Here is a 6000-nt window from a genome sequence, read left to right on the forward strand (position 1 = left end):
TGGTGTAGAATTCTATTAATTTTTTCTGATAACCCTTTAATGTATGGGATAGCTATGGTTTTACTGTAATCTATATTCTTTTTTGATGAAGTTTTATGAAGAACTTTATAATAGTATTTTTGCTATAGCCATTATTTATAAATGTCTTGCTAATAATTTGTAATTCTTGTTTAAGAGCTTGTTCATTAGAGTAAATTGTTATAACTCTGTTTTTGAGGGTGCTAATGACTCCAGTTTTTGCGAAGAATGGTGATACAACTTAGCATGTATATATTGGCCAGTATGTGTAGACTTGCATTAAGCAGTGAAGAATAGACTGCCTGAGGGAAGACGTGACTAGTGTATCCAGGAAAGAAAGGGAGTTTGGATTTTCCTGGATATTGGTCACACATCTTCCCTCAGGCAGTCTATTCTGCAGACTTTCAACCCCAGTTCCACCCAAAAGCCTAGACCACTATTCAAACATTGGTCTTCCAACAGTTCAAAGAACAAATTTTAGCATATTGCAGGTAGGTTGAAACCAGAACTCCAGCCTCCCATTCTGCCTACAAGTCAGCATGCAGTAACTGCAAAAAAAAAAGACAATCTGACTTTGCATGGGCCAAAGTGCAACCATCTTGCCTCCTGCTCAAATGTCCGTTAAGCTTTCTAGTCTCTTGCTGAGGGCCACTGAGTACAAGATCTGCCCACCATATTTTCACCTCTCACATCCAGGTTGTAATACCATCTAAAGACAAGACTCCAACCTTCTGGCATCACTCTTCTCAAACTCCTACATCAATGATGATGATGACAAAGTACTCTAGCATTAACATGAACTGCACACTGCATGCTCCTCTAGTCTTTTGTCAGAAAGACAGAAGAATCTTGAATATCCAACCAGCCAATCCTAAAGAGAGAAAAGCCAGCCATCACTATATTGTATTCCCCTTAGTTCTGTTGAAACAATGGAGATAATCATCAACAACGAACCCCTTTTCATCACCTTGTTAATTAGTGGCCACTAATATGGATTCTACCACTCTTGTTCCATAACAGATCTCCTTAGTGACATCACTTGTGACTCAAGCTTTGAAAAGGTTTGGCAAAACCCATGTAGTTGCTCTAGATATTTTCAAGGCTTTATTCAGGATTTAAAGCCTACTTACCAAATTGCCATTATAACGGTCTACCTGCTACCCTTTGCAACCGGATTGTCAGTTTACTCTCTGGTTATTAGTTGCATATCATGTTGGTTGCTTAGTTTCTTCAGATTCCCCCACAAATACTAGAATACCCCCAAGGCTTATGTTGTCCATGATCTCCTATTCATAAATTACCTGTTGTTAACTTCAAATCCCATCCACAGTTTTGCTGATGACAGAACACTCCATCTTTTTCATTCAACAAATTTTCTCAAGCTAGAAGATCTTTCATCATAATTTCCTCAAATACAGTGATCTCTTCCCATATTTCAATGTGATGAAGACAACCTTGTCAACTTCAGTGCTCCCAAAACAGTCTTATATTATTTCACAAAGGAAGGCTGCACTTCATCTCCTCCTTATCTTTGACAATATCAAGATCCCTATGCATCATATATCTTATCTTGGGCCGAATCACTTCCTAGCTTAATTGCAATTGCACCCATAGCCTCTTCTGCATCCAAAAAATTCAGCTTTTCTGCTCAAGATATTTCTCAGTTGTGCAACTCCCAACAATATACAGATTCCAAATCTGCTCTACCTTAGAATATTGTTCTCAGATGCACCAAAAATCTTTTTAAAAATGCTTCATGCAGATTTAAAAAAAAAAAAAAAAAAAAAAGGATGATTTGGTTAACTGGTAACCCTTCTCTCATAGGTTTACTCGGCCACTATCTCACAAACATGCTGTTCGCATTCTCTTTTCTACAGGTATATTCGGACACTGTTCTGACACAATTTCTCTACTTTCCTTCAAACTCACACAAGCAGTTGCTGATTAACATCCGTTCGCTGTTTAGCTCCAAACACCAAATCAACTTCTCATTGTCTTTTTTCTACCTTAGCACTCTGGAATGGCCTTCTCATACAGTTTCCTCTAAGGACTAGAAATTGCAGTTTAAAAAATAGCAACAGTTCCTTCTTGACTTGCCTATACATGGCACTGATGTGTTATTGGTCTCTCAACCTCTTATATGGGGAATTGAAATATGAAAATAAAAGCTGTGGACTACTTTAAATGATAGCACATTAGTTTTTTTTTTGGTCTGTCACAGTTTTAAATTGCTTCTATAATTACGTTTTTATGCTCTAAAGAAATGCTGGTGTGAAATTCAGCAAATATCTGGATCTAAATAAATTAGCATTTATTTCATTATCTGGTATGGTATTGAGTCATTACTGTAAAAAAAAGTTAATATGAATAATTGCCACATCTGCTAGGAGGCTTTCCAAAAGTAATGCCTCCTAGTATAGTTCGCCCACTGTTTGTAGGTCCCTGCTTTTTGTCTTTCCAAGAATAGTTGATTCATGTTGATTTCGCGTGTTGGTTGTTGCCAACACGCGAAATCATGTGCTTTATAGGTAAAATTTTCCAACTGTTATACAAGTAACATAGTTAACTACAATAATCATAAAAGAGAAGTTAATTTTCCCATCGGTAATAATAAACAACTCGTCCCACTATACGGACTGATTACCCTATTATCGAAATGGATTCTCCTTTTTCTGAGATGTGCAGAAGTGTCGAAGGATCTCTAATCAATGGGCGAACTGTAGATTACTAGGAGGCGTTAATTTTTCTACCTTTTAATATCTTTTCTTTATTAATTAAGAAATTTTTTTCAAAGCTGTCATGTAGTAAAATTCAGTTGATTTCAGACCTATTTTCTTACTTCTGTTAAATTTAGCCTGTTCATTGTTTTGAAAATGAATACCTTTTGAGATGCATCTTCAATTTAGAAAATATTTGAAGTCTGGAGCAAAGTTACATGTGAAGGATGTTCCACAACTTCAAATCCAATCTCCTTGATGGTCATTGATATGAACTTGCTGTTCTATTCATAATTAGGTTTAATGGAGTGAAAACAACACATTAAACAAATAAACAATAAACAGATTTAATAATTCCAATATTTCATCTCTGGAATGTCAGACCAGAAGGCTAAATTTAGTCCCTAGAAGGGGTGCTCTATAGGTGCGCTGGTAACTAGCCTTGGCTGTTTGAGTGGGAGGTCTAAGAATATTTCCCAGTTCTTGAAGTTTAACACAAACACACAACTATATTTATTTTGCATCTTTACTTTCATGCTGCTCATTCCAAAAAAATTCTTTCAAATTTGTATTTGCTAATAATAAACTATAAAAAGAGAGAAACACTCACTTAACTCTTATTTGTAAAAGTTTTGCATAAGTTTCATATGCATCTTCGCTATAGAATTGCAATTCTGTATTGAGGATGCCTACGAAATTTAAGCAAAAATTCTACAAATAAATTTTACACGAGTTTTTCTCCCATTTTATAGTTTGTTATGCCAACTCAGTGTTCCAGTATTGAAATAAATTTGTATTTGTGTTTTTGGGGGGCAGATCTTCTGGTTTGTCAATAATATGACAAGTTGCAGGAACAAGGAACCTCATACACACTTGAAACAGTGGGGGGGGGGTTGATTTTTAGGAGAATAGATAAGGGCAGTCAGCTTCATATGAAGTTTGAAAGAAGTGTAGAGATTATGAGGTGTCCTGGATATAGGGAATAGTAATAGCATTACTTTAATCTTTAGGTTGAGAGGAATAACTTTTATTAATGTTTTTGGCATTGTAGCATTGGATAGGAAGGTATTGCAAATAAAGCAGTTTAGATGTGAGGGAAACCTGGTTGAAACAGAGGTTGGAGACTGTGCTAAAAGGATTTCTATGATTTTTCGTTTAGTGAAGTGGATTCTAGAGTGCTGGCTGTTGAGATTAAGTAAGCGACTAATGTATCCGAGCCACATGGAGAACACATTTGAGAATAACAATATCAAGTGCTTTACAATAATAATAAATTCATATGGAATAAGAGAGAAATTAGTTGTATACAAGATAGTGTTCAAACCAGTTTTAACTTATGGATCTGAGAGCTGGGTCAGAAGTAAAACACTTGACCAAAGACTAGAGACTGCAGATATGAGAGTCCTGAGAAAGATTATAGGCATGAACAGATGGCATCAATGGCAATATCGTATTAAAAACGAGGATATTAGGAAAGAACTTGACATTGTCGGCATCCAGGAATGCGTTAGAGGAGCTAATCTCAGGTGGTATGGTCACTTAAACAGAATGGGCGAGGAAAGATTAGCAAAACAAGTGTTCTCTGCCAGGTTGGCAGGAAAATGACCCAGAGGAAGACCAAGATATAGGATAGGTGGATTGATACGGTACAATGTGCCTTAGACGATAGAAATATAAGATCTGATAATGATAATATTGAAGTCTTGACAAGTAACAGACTGATTTGGAGGAAAATTGTAGATAGGAAGTTAATAATGATGTAAATTTTTCATGTAGTACTATCATATCCTGTACACCCCTTGAGGGTACATGTCAGGAATTTGATGATGATGAGTGCTTTACAAAATACCGCATACAGAAATTGGCTAGAGTAGGAGAGAGGAAAAGCATATGGCTATCCCTCTCCTAAAAAAAAAAAAAAGTATCCCCTCCTCTCCTTTGTACTAGCCAAATAACTTAATCTTTAACCCTCCCACCGTATCGCAGAGTACTTTACACAGTACTTATCAATAGTATATAAAAAAAATCTGCCTATTTCAAATATTTAAACTTTACTTTTAAATAGTACTTATATATCATGGTTAGTTTTCACATCAATCACTCTCTTTATTTGCCAGTATACCCCTCTGACACTTTCTCAAAAATGCTCAGCCTCCCCTATCCATACCAGTTACTTCACTTAGAACACTTAATAACGGCAGATAAAGGTTATTACATGAAGTAACACATGATATATAGCTTGTAATCTATTTATCCCAAAATGCATAACTTTACATTTCTCCACATTAAAATGACACCCATTATCTTTTGCCCATTCTCACAGCCTATTTAAATCATCCTGCAAGCTCTCACTGCCTTGATTAACTATTCTTCTTTTCAAGGATTAGGCATTTGCCTGTTCCACCTTCACTGGTCTTCCTCTCTCTCTTTCCCTTTGGTCTGTATCTATCCACCTCTTTTGGTAGTCAATATCATTCCATCCTAGATGATGTTCTTTCCATTTCTCTCTGTGTTCCTTGATCTTTTCATTTATATTATAAATATCTAGTTCTTTTCTGATGTCTTCATTTCTTATATGGTCTAATTTTGTGTTCTTTAATTGTTCTTAAAAATTTCATCTGAACCATATAACAGAGTGGGAATGGCCATTACTTTATAAAATTTTAGCCAAGTTTCTCATCTTGTTTTTTTATTCAGTGTCCTTTTAATTGTTCCACATATTTTCTGAAATTTCTTTATTTTTTCATCTATATCTATATTTCAGATGTTATTTTGGGGGTGCTTAAGGGTCAAAGCTATATAACTGAGAGGAGACCTCCACATAGCCTTTAAAGGAATGCGGAGAACCGACCAGGGCTTCTGACCTAATGTCCAATCCTCACCTTCTCGTGGTGCACCCTGTTGGGTATCTACTTGGATACTGAACGAACGAGGATGGGCTGGCAATTTCGGATTTAGCCGACCAAATTGTATTCTTATTGGTTAAACCAAAATAAAAAAATGATGGTACAACATGACAAAATTTCATGCCGGCTGGGGCGTCGCCCGGTTTAACAAGGCCCCCCATTGTTTTCGCCAGGGAACCAGGGCGAACAGTCAGCTACTGGAACAAATCTGAAAACAAACCCCAACTCAACATCACCAGAGTTAAAAATCGGTACCATCAACGTAAGAAGCCTGAATGGCAAAGAAATGGAGCTAGCTGAGGAATTAGATAAGTACCAGATCGACATAATAGGGGTGACTGAAGCAAAAAAGACCAAAA

Source organism: Typopeltis vanoorti, chromosome 5 (genome assembly GCF_054136105.1).
Source record: "Typopeltis vanoorti isolate ZY-2024b chromosome 5, IOZ_Tvanoo_1.0, whole genome shotgun sequence".
Lineage (NCBI taxonomy): Eukaryota > Metazoa > Arthropoda > Arachnida > Uropygi > Thelyphonidae > Typopeltis > Typopeltis vanoorti.